Source organism: Erpetoichthys calabaricus, chromosome 10, assembly GCF_900747795.2.
Source record: "Erpetoichthys calabaricus chromosome 10, fErpCal1.3, whole genome shotgun sequence".
NCBI classification, from domain to species: Eukaryota; Metazoa; Chordata; class Cladistia; order Polypteriformes; family Polypteridae; genus Erpetoichthys; species Erpetoichthys calabaricus.
Window position 1 is genome coordinate 162741412 of NC_041403.2, and position 17400 is coordinate 162758811.

The 17400-nt window shown below is 41.3% G+C and overlaps 1 protein-coding gene across 4 annotated transcripts in view; it reads right to left on the reverse strand.

Annotated features, from left to right (window-relative positions):
- LOC114658479 (signal-regulatory protein beta-1-like) overlaps positions 1-17400 on the reverse strand; it is a 239528-nt gene that overhangs the window by 169545 nt on the left and 52583 nt on the right. The gene's annotated exons all lie outside the window — the stretch shown is intronic.

A 17400-nucleotide genomic window follows, 5' to 3' on the forward strand; every position in this document is an offset into this window, starting at 1 on the left:
TAGGTGCGTCAGCTACATGAGCGCGTTCAGCACTACGATCAGCTGGGGACCGATCAGCCGATGCAGGTACCTGTCTTTCATTTTCATTTTCCAGATCATTTCTATCAAATTCAAAGTTCAAAAAGTGTCAGTGTAGTCCTCCACAGGCAAACGTTTCCATAGGCGCGTCAGCTGCACAATCAGCTGGGGACCAATCAGCTGATGCAGGTACCTGACTTTCGTTTTCAATCTCCAGATCACTTGCATCAAAATCAAAGTTTGATAAGTTAAAGGCCGATTCAGGAATAATACGCAAAAAAGAAATAAATAATACACACTGAGTATTTTGCTTTTCACATTCGCGTTGGTCTCTGGTCCAGTGTCAACGCCATTCTAGGTGTTGTTTACTCTGCGCTACTCACACACATCGAGGGATTCAATGTCAAGGCAATGAGTCTAACAGTCGTCCTAGCAAAGACTGTCTACCTTTAACGTAACGATGAATTTTATCGACGTTTACAGCTTTTATCACCCTCTGTCCCTGGATGTCGACTTAAGTTGACATCCGCCTACCACCCCCTTGTGATGACCAAAGTCGATATCTGGTCTACAAGAGTTAAGGTAACGTGGGGTCTGCCAGATGTTTGGAGCAAATACCCTCACAGTACCTGTTTCCCTTTTTACTTTTGAAGAAAACCAGACAGATAACACCTGACGTCAAATCCCTCTTAAGTCTCACCTCTTCTACCTGACCAGGATGAAAAGCTGTGTGCCTAGGGAGAAAGCATTCTCCTGTAATTCACATTTTCTGCCAGAAGAGGGTACCAACACTTTATGTTTTAATTTAATCAGTCAGTCATTGTCTAACCCGCTTAGTCCTGAACAGGGTTCACAGGGGAGGAGGATATGGCAGCCTAACCCAGCTAGCTAGCATAGAGAGCAAGTCAGGAACAAACTCTGAGCAGGGTGTCAGTGCATTGCAGGGTGAACTCACTTTAGTATCGCCAATCCTATATAAATGTAATGAATGAATGAATCCACCTAACCTGCATGTCTTTGGACTGTGGAAAGAAATTGGAGAACTCGGAGGAAACACGAGGGAGAACATGCAAACTCCACAGAGGGAGGACCCGGGATGCAAACCCTGGTCTCCTCACTACGAGGCAGCAGCACCGTGCCACCTCACTTTTAATTTAACAGAGCAGAAAATCATATTGATTTGTGTTCTGTCTTTCAAACCTCACAGTTTTTGGTGTTATTTCTCTCATTCAACGTTGTACTCCAGGACGGAGCCCCATCTGCCTGTCCAATTTTTTATCCACAATGTATAATTTTGAAGATTTTTTTAATTAACAATATATATTACAAGTGTAATGTCATATATTATAATAGTCGTATTCTTCTTCTGCTTTTATGTGTGGTTGATGTGCCTGATGAACCTTCTCTAAACAGCTCAGTCAGTCAGACCCTTTTCTTTCAGATCTTCTTTTCCTTTATCCATCCACCTCCGCTTTGGCCTTCCTCAATTTCTGTTCTCCTGTACTTCCATTCCCATCCCTCTTTTTGCCCACATATTCATTGTCTCTCCTCATCTCTACTCTCTTAGATCTCTCTCCCTCTTTTGTTGTACCTCTGATGGTCACATTTCTTATTCCGTCCTTCTTTGTAACTCCACACATCCATCTCCACATTCTCATTTCTGACACATCGACCTTCTTCTCCTGCTCTCCCTTTACTGCCCGTGTCTCAGCTCCAGACATCATCCCAGGTCTCACCAATGTCTTACCTTTACTCTTCTCGTTAATTATTTGATCACACAATACTCCTGATACCTTCTTCCAGTTGTTCTGTTGCACTATGGGATTTCTCAGAATTTAACTCTCCATCTTGGACTACCACCGATTCCAGATATTTGAACTTATCCACACTTTCAAAAGCTCTCCCTGCAGGCCAACTTCTTAATCCTGAACATAATTAAACCTCAGATACTGTATTTTGTCTTCTTCCAATTTATCTTCCACACTTTAACTTCCAAAGCCCTTCTCGATTCTCCCAACTTCCTCGCACAACACAATGTCATCAGCACAAAGCCTGAGCCTCGGGAATTGTTTTTTTTTGGCCGGCCATTAACTTATTTGACTGACGTCTTTATCCAAAGTGACTTATAACATTTATGATACGATTGGTGACATTTTTTTTTGTTTTCCAATTGGACCCCAGGCAGGGCAGGTGACTTGATCAGACTCACCCAATATCAGGAATGCGATTTGAACCCACAACATCTGAGTTTGATGTCTAAAGCCTTAACCACAACACCACACATCCATAAACACATCAAAGAGGTAAAGACTTTGCAGAATTTCACACAAACTTTAGGAAGTTGTTCTTCACTCAGAGAACCACAGATATGGTGGAGTACAAGTCCAAGGAGGTTATGCTGAAGCTTTACAACGCACTGGTGAGGCCTCATCTATGTGCAGTTCTGGACCCCAGGCTACCAAAAGGACATATCAGCACTGGAAAACAGAGAAGAGCAACTACAGGGCTACAGGGGATGAGTTATGAGGAAAGATGAAAAGAGCTGAGCCTTCACAGTTTAAGAAAAAGAAGATGAAGAGGAGACCTGACTGAAGTGTTTAAAATTATGATGGGAATTAGTGCAGTGGATCAAGATGGTGACTTCTTTAAAATGAGTTCATCAAGAACACGGGGACACAGCTAGGAACTGGTTAAGGGTAAATCACACAGACAATAGGAAGTTAGTAGTGTGTTAGACAGGAGGACTTTAGGGACCCTCAAAACTCAACTTGAAGTTATTTTACAAGATTTAAGTGGACAGGACTGGAGAGCTTTGTTGGGCTGAATGGCCTGTTCTCGTCTCGATTGTTCTGAAGTTCTAATAACATCTCAGAACGGGGAGGGTTGGGTCCTCCTTGGAGTTTCAATCTCATTAAAAGGCTGAATGGCCTGTTCTCGTCTAGATTGTCCCATTTTTTGAATTGAAGACCTATTGTTAATTCCTCTGCATGTAAAGATTACATTTGGCATCCAGACAGAGTGAGTCCGTGGTAGTCATTGTGCCGGAACACACACCGCTCTCAGTGTTATCCACAGGGCCTACCATCATTAGTATAATGGTGGCAAACCTCTTTATTCCACTTCGGGGTCTAACTGGAGGCAGAGCCCATCCAGGGCTTTTGGTAATAAGTTGAGAGCCAAACTCAGGATGTCAGTCCATCGCAGGGACCACTCATGCACATACTGACATGAGGCCAATTTATCGGATTAACTGTGGGAGCAAAACTTAAATAAGGAAAGAAAACTCCTTGCAGGCAACTCTTCACAGAAAAAGATTTGTTATGAAATTTGAACCCAGGACTGAATCCATAAGGCAGCAACTCTACCCACTGTGCCACTGTGATGACCAGCCTGTCGTTCAATTCATTCATCCGTTTGCTGAAATTCTGTAAACCAATTCAAGTTCATGGAAGGTCAAAGTGCATCTCAGTGTATTTGTTGCAAGACAAGAAGTAGTGGGCTGCCAGTCCAGTGTAGAGCACACAGATACACACACACACGCACACGCACGCACACACACGCACACAGACACACACACCTACTTGTACAAGTCCAGTGTAGAGCCATCAGTCAAATTAACTGCGTATCCTTAAGATTTTAGGAGGATGCAGTAACATCAAAAAATGTACGAAAGAAGCTCACACAGAAGTGACTTCAGGTCCCTGTGTGTGTGTGAGGTGGCCACGAGAATTAATACCAAGCTGTTTTGTGATCAACACATGTCTGAATTCAACCGACGCAGACATCACAGTGTGTTTTGTGGGGTTTTTTGTTGTTATTTCTTTTGCATTCTGTGGTCCTCTATTAACATTCTCCTTAATTTGTATTCTAAAAGACTTCTTTAAAAGGAAACAAGACACGATGCGTGGCTCAAAATAAGGGAACAAATATGAAAAGAGAAGGACATGGCTTACTGGTAGGTAAAGAGATCTGTAGCCATTCTGTGAAAGGCCTGCAAGTGCTGAGAAGACATGTTAAAGGCGGCCATGGCAGGAACGGGACTCGTGTCGGTTCAGATGAGAGGATAACTTGACTGTTTTTTATTTTAGCCTTCTTTACATGACTGTCTCAGAAATCACACCTACTTGTGGGATTAAGTGAGCTTAAAATGGTGTTGGCCCCACTGCCTAAGTGAACATGAAACTAAAGTGAGTCTCACCAATATAAATGGGAGCAACTAATTGTGTTATTCAGAAGGGAGGACTGCAGCTTTGTAATCCTAGTAAAGTGTTTATTTACTACCATCCATACATCTCATTGTATATTACAGAGCACACAATGCAAACACTTTGAAATTGCAAACAAAAACTGTCAAGTCAGTACTGGGAGTATCTGAGCCCCTTGTGTGACTTTGCTGAGATCTCCGAAAAAAACTCAAGAGGAGACCCTTGTGGGAATATATATACATGTGTGTGTGTATATATATATATATATATATATATATATATATATTATATATATATATATATATATATATATACTGTATATATATATATGTATATATATATATATATATACATACATATTGTGAATTAGACACTATATAGTGCCCAACACGGCACAGACTGACACAAAGGCACATGTAAAAAGCACGGAGACTTTTATTTTCTTCATCTGTGGGGCACATCTTCCCCATGAACCCCACAGGCAATACACAGTCCCAACAAGCACTTTCAAAGCACCACAACACTCCCGTTTTGCACCACCACTCCTCCTTGACAACCTCCTTGACTTCCTCCCGATTCTGGCCACTGAGTGGTGGTGGTTGGCCCCTTTTATAGCCCACCCGGAAGTGTTCTAGGTGCTTGACCACCTGGTCCCAATTGCACTTCCGGGTGTGGCTGAAGATTTGTCCAGCCGGGCTGTGGAATCCAGGCAGCACCCCCTAGCGGCCACCCCAGCTCCCAATCAGGCTGTGGAGGACTCCGTCTCCCATGGAGCCCTGTGGGAGGTTGGGGAATCACCGTCGGCCAGGGTGGCTGCCACCAAGCGTCCCAGGGGAGGTATTGAGCTGCCATTGGTTGCTCCCACGGAACATATGCAGCAGGGGCGTCCTGGCCGGGCATGGGACCCAGCCGCTCGTCACTATATATATACAGTGATCCCTCGCTATATCGCGCTTCGCCTTCGCGGCTTCACTCCATCGCGGATTTTTATATGTAAGCATATTTTAATATATATCGCGGATTTTCGCTGCTTCGCGGGTTTCTGCGGACAATAGGTCTTTTTTAATTTCTGGTACATGCTTCCTCAGTTGGTTTTGCCCAGTTGATTTCATACAAAGGGACGCTATTGGCAGATGGCTGAAAAGCTATCCAGCTAACTTTCTCTCTCTCTCATCTCTCTCTCTCTCTCTCTCTTCTCTTGCGCTGACGTAGGGGGGTGTGAGCAGGGGGGCTGTGTGCAGCTGCTTCCTGAAGGACAGGCTGCACGGAGCTTCGCATACTTAAAAGCTCAAAGGGCACGTATTGATTTTTTTTATCTGTCTCTCGCTATCTCTCTCTCTCCCTCTCTCTCTCTCTCTCTCTCTTCCTGCTCCTGACAGCGGGGGTGTGAGCTGCCGCCTTCAACAGCTTTGTACCGGCGGTGCTTCGCATACTTAAAAGCCGTATTGATTTTTTTTTTGACTGCTTGCTTTGCACTCCTTTGAAAAGGAAGATATGTTTGCATTCTTTTAATTGTGAGACAGAACTGTCATCTCTGTCTGTCATGGAGCACAGTTTAAAACTTTTGAAAAAGAGACAAATGTTTGTTTGCATTGTTTTGAATAAAGTTCCCCTGTCTCTCTACAACCTCCTGTGGTTTCTGCGCAAATCTGTGACCCAAGCATGACATTCTAAAAATAACCATATAAACATATGGTTTCTACTTCGCGGATTTTCCTACTTCGCGGGTGGCTCTGGAACGCAACCCCCGCGATGGAGGAGGGATTACTGTATATATATGTATATACATATATAGAAACGAAGGTCTGTGATACGGTTTGCATATTTGTAGTTGGAAATCCACAAAGGGAGAGAATGAATCACGTATTGTCACGTAGTTTTTATTCCTGAGCTTTCAGCCCCTGCCAGGAGCCTTCATCAGAGGATAATGATTAGACTTACAAGAATCAAAGGCAATATATATCAAAATAAGGCGGGGGGATCGGTAGGTGAGTGTGTGTGTGGGGTAATGAGGTGGGGTTAGGAGGGTGTTGGTCGTAAAGTTTTATTTATTATGATGATGTTCTTTTTCTTAAGTTTTCTTATGCTGGGTTCATGTCCAAATGTCTTTTAATGGCGTTTGTATTTGATAGTAAAGATTCAGCCAGCTCTCGGGCACTTTTAGTACTGGCCTTAAATTGTACTTGTACATTGTCGCAGTTAAATGTATGTTCGGTTGAAATTGTGTGCGTATAAATCAGTGATCGTGAATCCTTCCTTCTGACGGCGTTTTAATGCTCCTGTATACGTGTGGCGATTCTTTTTGATGCCTTATTTTGCTATATATTGCCTTTGATTCTATCTCTTTGTGGATCTCCAACTACAAATATACAGTATATATATATATATATATATATATATATATATATATATATATATATATATATATATATATATATGGAAGAGAAGGTCTGTGATGACGGTTTGGCATATTTGCAGTTGGAGATCCACAAAGGGAGAAAAAACGAATCACGTATCATAAAAATAGTTTTATTCCTGAGCTTTCAACCCCTATCAGGGGTCTTCATCAGAGGATAATGCTTAGACTTACAAGAATCAAAGGCAATATATAGCAACACATTCGGGGGGTGGGGGGGGGGCATCAAAATAGCACATAAACCCACCAACAATCTGCGCATGGTCCTGTTTAATGCTAAAAACAAGGAAATCGACAGCCCGAAACACGAAACGCAGTTTTATAGTATTCCATGCAATTCTTGCTCAGCTGTATACATAGGACAAACATCAAAAAGAATTTCAACACGTGTACAGGAACATCGCAACGCTGTCAGAAGAAAGGATGCACTATCTTTGATATATGCACATACTAAATTCGACTAGGACACACAATTCAACTGGGACAACGTGAAAGTAAAATTTAAGGCCAGTACTAAAAGTGCCAGAGAGTTGGCCGAGTCTTGGCTATCAGATGAAAATGCCATCAACAGACACTTGGACATAAACCCAGCATATGCCAACTTAAGAAGGACATATGCACTTTAATTTAATGATAACCCCCCCCCCCCTTTTGATCATACGGACTTAAGTCACCTCCACCCACCCCCCCCCCTGAATGTGTTGCTATATATTGCCTTTGATTCTTGTAAGTCTAAGCATTATCCTCTGATGAAGACCCCTGATAGGGGTTGAAAGCTCAGGAATAAAACTATTTTATGATACGTGATTCGTTTTTTCTCCCTTTGTGGATCTCCAACTGCAAATATATATATATATATACATATATATATATTTATATATATACAGTCAGTCAGTCATTCTCCAACCCGGGGGTCTGCTGGAGCCAATCCCAGCCAACACAGGGCACAAGGCAGGAACCAATCTCAGGCAGGGTGCCAACCCACCACAGGACACACACACCCACACATGAAACAATTAAGAATCGCCAATACACCTGACCTGCATGTCTTTGGACTGTGGGAGGAAACCCACGCAGACACGAGAGAGAACATGCAAACTCCACGCAGGGAGGACCCGGGAAGCGAACCTGTTTCTCCTAACTGCGAGGCATCAGTGCTACCCACTGCACCACCATTCCACCCTATATATATAGCCCAGTCGCCCGCCACAATATATATCTGTATATCTACTCTATATATATAAAAATCCTAAGCCTAAAAGTGCAACGATTTTGCGCAATGATTTTATGTGACTTTTTTGTCATGCTTTAAATTGGGCTAATTTAAAACTTACATATATGTTTGTTATCATTCTTTTTCAGAATTTATTGAACTTTGATGTGATGTTGTTAGATTTTCAGATTCTTTTTTCCGTTTTTAAATTATAAGCTAAAAAATATCCAGAACTCACGTCCCGTGAGATGAGGCTTTGTGCCAAAAGATTTAACCACCCCCCGGGGCCGGAAATAAAAGACAAAGAGTAGGACAGCTGCTGTACAGGCTTTTAAATGTTCAAAGCGCCGCTCAAGATGCAGATCACATGGCACGGCAGCAGCAGGCCAGCAGCTGATCGAGCAAAGAGGAGGTTAAAAATCAACTGCATTTGTTTCCCATTGTATCACCGTTTAAAAGGAGGTTTCAGAGGAGCGACCGCGTCTCCTTGGGGTGCGTTCAGCTGCCCTCTTCACAACGTGAGCGGCAGAGATGAGAAGTGGCTGGCGCATACCTCAAGCAAGGGAGGGTTTGCGAGCGAAGGGTTCATCCCCTGCTCACTATATGTATATATATATTTTTCAGGAGAACCATCTGAGAAGCAAGAGATGAAAGCCAAGGTCTTCATTTCATTTCTTTCTGATCTCATTGTTGTTGAGGAGAAACCAAGAAAATATGAAGGAGGTCCATTTTTTGATTGTTCATTACTATGAAAGAATGTAAATAACACGAATAGCTGTGTCAAATATTAGAAATATTAAAATGTGTGTTCAATTTCAATTTTTAAAGTCTAAATATTTTATTTTGTAATATAAATTTTTCTGATGGAGGTTCACAGAGGGCTAGTGAGGGATCAAAAATCCAAATCAGATCCTATTCATAATCCCTGACCCTGAAACTGTCTAAAAAGATACCCCACCCTGTTTATGCTAGAAATGTTTCATTTTTGACTTTCTTGGAGCGTCCCTTAGAGGGTGAGGATCAGGACCTTCTTAACACTAGAATTACCAGAGCCTACGAAAAAACTCATAGATCCGTCAAACCTTAAATCGCTTCTTAAATCCGTTCGCAGTTCACCGCCAGCGTCTTTTGTCTTCTAAATGTGCTGATAAAGACAACCTGCCAGCAGCCGGCTATTCCATCCCCCCACCAACTTAGGACTGTCTTAACGCATGGGTGTGGTGGGAAGTTGCCTGGGGGTCCCACAAGCATAGGGGCCCACGTTTTTTCTGATGCTATCGTATGTTTTTGTTTTGCTGTCCAACCAGGGTTCCCCAGTGCTCTACTTCACCTATGATGTTGTTAAGACGGCCTTGGTGAGGAAAACCAGTAAAGAATCAAATATCAAAAATGTGATCAAATTTGTGATTTGCAGCCTCAGAATAGCAGGAGAGGAAAGCCAAAGTCTCCATTTTATTTCTTTCTGACTTCATTGTTGCTGAGGAGAAACCAAAAAGATATGAAGGAGATCGCTTTTTGGATTTTTCATTCCTATGGAAATGAGACACGGAGAGAGACGAACACAAAAAAAAAGAAACTAAAGTGTCTAAAAAAGAAAACAGACTCCATTTATTTAAAAAATACACAAAATGGAGGCAGTTACACACCAAAAGAGAAGGTAGGAGGACAACCCAAACTTGGCTATCGAGCTCCACAGAATTTACACAGCCAGACACACTCCACAATTCAAATAGTTCAATGACCAATTGCCACCAGGATGTCTACCTTAAGAACAATTACATTTTCTTTTAACAACCACAAAAATAGCCAACGCCAGACAATCCAAACCTAACCGTTCATACCTCACCTTGTTAAACTCAAGTCCTTCTCCCCTCTCTCTACCCCAAACCAGCATATTTTAAAACTTTCCCCCCACCCACAAACCCAGGTGACTTAATCACAGCAGGCAGGTAACGGTGGCATGACTCAATTAAGTCATCTGCTCCGAGTGGATTCAGAGTTGGCCGTAACAAGTCCCAGTAAAGCAGAATGATGCCTGATTTCACTGAGGTGACAAGCTGCCACGTCCAGGCACACACAGTCACCGTCGGCTCTCTTTGTCACCTTCTCTCACCCCCTCATTCCCATCCCACACCAACTGGTTACTGCTCAGATGTTTTGACTTACGGTACCTTGACAGACACGGCCAACCGTCAGGCAGATGAGGCAGGTCAACGCGATGCTGAGGGTCTCCATAGTTGGTCAAGTGAAGGAACAATAAAGAAATGGAAAGGAAATATCTGAACACTTGGGACCACATGTGAAAATGCAGTACTTCAAAGTTAGAAAGAGGAAGTCAACACCACAAGAGGAAAAAATGTCTTATGCAATGCAGCAATTTTAAAAAAAAGATAGCATATACATTAGGGAGTCACGTCATCCTCTTTATTAAGTACCACTGATCTCCAGCTGCGGAGGTCTAATACATGACAATCTAAAAATAATCACCCTTGGCTTACTGGCAACGGTTTTGACGAGTTCACCCAACGTTTGATTTACCTTTTTCATTGGTTTCTGGGCATTGCATTTCAGTATGAGAACACTGAATTAACAGGAATTCTTTGTAAGTATTTGATTGTTGTAGGCCAATGTCACTCCTTCTTACGTTTATAAGTAATTTTCCATCTTTCCACTTTCTAAAATCACCAAATCCAAGCCCTGGGGTCTCAAAAAGGTTTATAAGTTTATGACATCATTTTTCTCTTTTCACCACTTGCATGTACTAATCAATACGAAGAACTTTGCACCATAATTAGTAAGTTTAACTTTGTGAATGGGGATATGGAGGTACCTGACTGGGTAGAGAGTGCTGCCTTACCTGGCTGGGAGGACATAATGGATCAACTGTGTAATGGGAGAAGCCCATGAAGGCTGATAATTCCTATCCCAGTCAGGGCAGTTGGGGTGCAGTGAATGAACTGGAACAGCTTATCTCCTAACTTGGAAGGTGGTAGTGCTTCTTCATTCATCTCCCAGTGCATCATGGGACCTGTAGTCTTGATGGGCCACCCTTGTCATTGTGTTTACAAAAATCTTTCACAGATGCCTGGAGAGGAAGCTGGGAAAGGTTTTAAAGAGCCATTATGGGGGTAAAAAGAAGTTTGGGTTTTCAGGATTCCACAACAGTAACAGTCAATGAGGATATTTTAGGGAGAGGACTTTTTAGAATTACAATTCTGGTTCACTGATTCACCCTGTGTTCACCGCTGTTATTTTTAATATATATAAATGATTATAGGAATATAAGTAACAAGCTGGTTAAGTTTTCAGATGATACCAAGATAGGTGGATTAGCAGATAATTGGGAATCTGTTATATCATCACAGAAGGACTTGGATAGCATACAGGCTTGGGTAGATTTGTGGCAGATGAAATTTAATGTTAGTAAAAAATTACACATAGTGTTGTGATGTGAGATTTTGCATACAAGTTGATAAATATTTTGTATGTCTTTATTTGTAACTTAGACAAAGCAATGTAATATTAGTGCTACATTATTGATAATAACAGTAATGGTTTGATGGTTTAAGAAGTCCTACTCCTTTTAGGACTGAGTCTCTTTGTAATTTTACGACAGGGTTGAGGTGAAGTGCCGCAGACAAGTTTAGTTAATATTTCTCTACAGGACTCCCAGTCAGCCCCCTCAAGAATGCCAGGCTGCCTAACTGCCAAGCTTTACCTTAACACCTGGTTTGGAGGATGGCAGGTGTGAAGGTGTTCTGTCCCCCCATTGGTCTGAAGTATGGCTGTTTGGAACTGGCTTGTATCAAAAGCCTTCAAGTACCATGACATCCTATTGGCTCTATGGGTAGGACAGAAAACCTATGAATTCACTCACTCCCTCACTCTTTCTCTCTTACCAAACTGATGAATGACCATCTCTCACACCATGAACTGAAAAGAACAACACAATGAATAGCACAGCTCGGCAGCCATATTGAGACAGGCATGCGGCCTGTTCTTAAGAAAGCTGACCACAAAATGATACCTTAACTAAAGACATTTACAGTAACTAACAAGTCTGTGTGCCACCTGAAACTACACATCAACATTTATCAGGTTGTATGGTTGCCAGTATTCAAATTTACTTTGCATATTGTTATTATTTATGAATATTATCAATAATACATTATTTAAATTGTAACTTAACTACTGCTTCTCTTTTACTACACCTAATTGCCTGAGGTTATACATGTAGAAAGGAAGGTGGGGAGAAGTTATATACTATAATAGCTTATAAACAGTAAGTCTGTGAGATTTGAGGCATTCTGACAAAGACTACATATTAATAATACAAAAGGGGAAAGTAGAGTAAAATATTACTCTACCAAGACAAAACATGCGTGAAGCACCTATTGCGAATGCTTATGTCTGTCTATCCATTGGTCTGCATGGAACAACTCGGCCCCCAATTTTTTGAGATGGGTCAGTTCTCGTTCAGGTATCTCAAACAGATTGCACCATGTAAAGTTTTCAAATTTCAAAATCTCCAGTTGAAAAACATCAGTGAATTTGGGAACTCATTCATCTTAAAATGGGGAAACGTTCGGTGCAACCTTAACTATTTATGAGAAGATACCCCATTGTGTGACTTTGCTGATGATCTCTGCTGAAACTCACGAGGAGACCCTTAAAAGCATCCAGGAGAAACATCTGAGAGCCAGGAGACAAAAGACAAGATCTCCATTTTACTTCTTTTTTGCTCTGTTTTTGAGGAGAACCCAAAAGGACATTAAGGAAATCTCGCTTTTGATTTTTCATTCCGATAAGATGAAAAGAGGTTGAAGTGGAATGGACATGTGACGAGGACAGATAATGAATGTGTGGTCAAAAAGAGTGATGGGAATGGAAGTCCGGGGGGAAGAGAAAGTGATGGAGGCCAAGGTTGATCAAGCACAACAACCAGACATAGAAGTGGGAAAAAATGAAGAAGAAGAAGCTGTTTGAGCATGTGTAGTTTTCATGGATGTGTACTTGAAATTCATAGGTTATGAGGGGAGCAACTCCTCTGTAGATGGAAAAGGTGAAGATCCAGATTGAGGATAAATTGTAAGGTGGAAAGGAATCAAAAGTGAACTTCATATACTGAGGAATGAGTGAGTAAAAAGAGTGATGGGAATGGAAGTCCAGGGGAAGAGAAAGTAAGGGAGACAAGTGTGTAAGTGGATGGATAAAGTAAAAGAAGATCAGAAGGAAAGGGGCCTGACTGGTGAGGAAGAGGTGAAGGGCCGAGCTGTGTAAAGAAGTTTGATCAAGCACATCAACCACACATAGAAGTAGGATAAGATGAAGAAGAAGAAGAAACTGTTTGAGCTCATGTAGTTTTCATTGATGTATACCTGAAATTCATTGATTATGAGAGGAGCAACTCCTCTGTTGATGGAAATGGTGAAGATCCAGAGTGGGGATAAATTGTAAGGTGGAAAGGAATCAAAACTGGACTTCATATACTGAGGACTGTTCAATCTCTTCTTATTTTGAAAGAACTGTCATATCAAGTTACGGCAAATTTAGGTACCGTGGGGTTTTGGATGCTGCGGGGAAGCGGCTTAAACCTCTTCTGTCAGATGCTACTTCATGCTGGACGATTATAAAAAGTATGAGAAGTTCTGGAGATTTACGTGAATAAGAAATTGAACACGAAAGTGAGCACATTACAAGTCAAACCACACCTCGCATTGCTGACTAAATTCATGGCCAGTACTGAAGGTCAGATTGAGCCAGCAGCTAATGTACAATCCATGAAATGATCACTGGACAAGAGGTTGGTTTCAGTGATGTTAGTTGCCTGCATTGTATCAAACCACACATTGTTATATATCATCACCTTGTAAAAAAAACAAACATCTCAGTAAAGACATACAGTGGGCTCATATTTTCCAAGTAGCGTCTTGACATTTTATTTTGCAGTTTGAAAGTATTCGCCCTGTGTGCTCAGTAACATAAGGGAAAATGTATGGATGGTAGAAATAAAACATTTCACTAGGATTACGAAGCTGTAGTCCTTGATTCTGAATAATTTAATCAATTGGTCTAATTTATACTGCAGTGCTCCAATTAGATCAGACTCATTCTGGAAGATACAGCAGGCACAGTGGTTAAGACTTTGGATTTCAAATCCCACTGCTGACACCACTCAGTGACCACGAGCAAGTCACTTCATCGGCCTGTGCGCCAATTGAAAAAAGAAAAGAACTGAGAACTAGAAACGTGTGTACTTGAAATGTTGTAAGTCACCTGAGTAAAGGCATCAGTCCAATAATAATGAAGTCTTAAAGAAGATTCAAGCAAGACGAGAAAGAGATCACACGAAATATCCCATGGTTTTCAAACCAAATCCTCAGTTTTGACAGCTTTGACCTCAGTCGCGTCTCGTGTCTCCTTTTGTGTTCAAAGCTGTTTATCCTAAAGGAATTCTAGGAACAACATCTGTGATAAAGTTGAGTCTTAAATGAAACCGAAATGAGAATCTCCTTTAAGCCATCAAAGATCAACCTTTGAGCAGAGCTCATTGTCTTATTTTTCTTCAAATAAACTAAACAATCTTAAATTCAAATTTTTTGATAATTCAATAAAACAAAATCAAATAGCATGATACAAAAGCTTTTAAGCTCTTTTACGTTTCGTGAGTCATCAAAGATCAACCTTTGAGAAATAAAATTTTCCCGGAGTATTTAGAATGCTGACGGCTGCAGTAACAATTACTGTGACAGAATTTTGTTATTATTATTATTATTATTATTATTAGGTTAAGTTGAGGTTGGGAGCATTATTATTATTTTTATTAATATTATTATTATTATTATTGAGTTGAGCTGAAATTGGGAGCATTAATATTATTATTATTATTGTTGTTGTTGTTGTTGTTATTAATATTATTATTAATATTATAATTTAGAAGATTGAGTTAAAATGGTGGAGTGGTGGCTCTGAGGCTATGGATCTGCACTGACAATCGAAAGGTTGCCGGTTCGAATCCCATAAATGCCAATAGGGACTCTGCATTGTTGGGCCCTTAAGCAAGGCCCTTAACCTGCAATTGCTGAGCGCTTTGAGTAGTGAGAAAAGTGCTATATAAATGCAAAGAATTATTATTATTATTAGATGTCTTTATCCAAGGGGACTTACAAAGCAAGTTATCGTACTTACAGAATAAAGGTGCAACCATCAAAGAGAACAAGATAAAAATGCAAGCACAATGTAGTAGAGTGACTCTATAATTACGCCCACAACTTGACTAAGACACACATCCATATCCTAAATTCTTTGTCCATAGAATGGCAGCCTCTCCTGTGTGACAGAAGCTAAGCAGATCCAAATTATTTAATGAAAATGTGCATTTTCAAAAGACACCAAAACGTAAGTAAATTGGGTGATTCCATAGCTTTGGAGCAGAACAGAGAAACATTGTCCATTCTTGGTCAGTCTGCCATCAAAAAGCAGACAGACGGCGGCACAACAGAGACTGGTAACTAAGGGCCCGGCATAACGTTGATGACTTGACCCAAATTCTCAACTGGTTTGACTACACTGATTTCCTGTTTTTGATAATAGAATTCTGCTACTAACCTGCTGCTGTCTGCACCAACACTATACACACCACATAATCCTACAAGATGGCGGATGAGCTCCTCACTCCGCATATCTTTATGCTGTAGACCTTTGTTGCCCAACTCCCATCAAGTGTTCATTCAGCTTTGTAGCCCCTACACTCCAGAGCTCTCGTCTAAGGGCCGTTCTTTCTTCTTCACGATATTCCAAACTGTTGATTTTTTTCATCCAATTGTTTTCCCGATGCCTGTAATGATTTTATTTGTGTTTTTCAGCCTCATAATGGCTTCTTTGACATAAGAGTTCAAAGTTCAGGGGCCTCATGTATAATGCTGCGCGTAGAACTCACACTATAACATGGCGTAAGCACAAAAGCGGGAATGTGCGTACGCAAAGAAAAATCCAGATGCAGGAATCTGTGCGCACGCAAACTTTCACGTTCTTCCACTACATAAATCCCGATCAGCGTGAAAAGTAATGCACGTGCACGCGCCTTCTGTCCCTCCCCAACTCCTCCCAGAATTACGCCTCTTTGAATATGCAAATCAATATAAATAGCCTTCTGTGAGAAGACAATGGGAAAAGCACGGGGGAAAATATAAGAATTTCAGCGAATACCAAGTGGAGGCAAAGGAAAAACGTACTATTTGTTGGTTTAAACAGTGATATAATCAACAAAAGAAAGTTGATCGAGTGACAGAGTGTTGGAGAAACTCGAAAGCTCAAGTTCACAAAGTCGCACAGTGCCCGAAATAGAAAAGAAATCACATATCAAAGTCTGCGTGAAAAGGCGACTCGTAGCGGACCGTCTGAGTGTAATATGAAAGCTTATTAGGATACGGAAAAAAAATACGGACACAGTGGGAAAAAAGCACGAAATGCAGCCAGCCCGGACCGTCACAGTAATATGACATAAATCGTGACACTTCATGATTTCTTCTGCACAAGTCGACGTCTTCCCTGAAAACAAAATTGACGTCTCCAAGCGTTTTCATTTCACACACACCTATGACACTGCGGAGTCACTCCAGGCCGCCTGCCCAGCTAGGAAAAGCTTTGAACAACTTTAATATAATATATAACAACATATGCTGCATGCTTTCTTTTAATTTATGAACTCAGTAAGTTTACACATTTGAAGGATTTTGCTGTCAGTAACTCTAACTACGTCTCATTCGGTTTTCTTCCAGACGCTGAACAGCAAACCTGTAATCAGGATGAAGAGGGAAACCTGGAAGACCTTCAGAGTCCACAAAGCGGCAACTGAAAGACACAAAGAGCTTAGTCGATCAAAGGGAAAACATCTGCTTGTTTAATTCAACATTCATTTCATTATCATTCAGAATATGTTATGTTTATTATACTCACTGCTTCCTTTGCTAAAATCATTTTGTTTCAAAGTAGGAAAAAAAAAGTTAATTTGTAGCTAAAACTGCCAATCAAACGGGCGCACATCCATTAGTTGAGCGATTTGTAACGTGCCTTTAACTTAATGAGAATCTCAATGCCTTCCTAGGAGATGCCAGTCCATGCAACACCATAGCAGTCGCTGGGTAAACGGCACAATCCGGGCATTTTATAGCAACGTTCCATGCGTATTTAAATGGATTTGAATAGAAGGGGCTGCCAGGCCACTTAGTGGGTGTGACAAATTGAAGTTTCCCTAATAATGGAATCAGTGTGTGGCTGTGCCATTTTGTGTTGGCAAACCACCTCTTCATTGGCGTCTATGAGGTGGGTGATGGCGGGCTTGGTTGCCCTGTTGAGTGGCCCATCCCACCCTTCGGTGTGGAAAAGGGAGAGGGTCCTAACTGGCTCAAAAATCTCAGGGAGATGCACACTTGGCCCCCTTACATAAATGTAATATATTGCAATAGCAGGTGGGAAGTACTTCCAGATCAAATGGACGCTCCACAAAGTAAGGATCATAGATCCCTATGGCACCCCACAAGGCTACT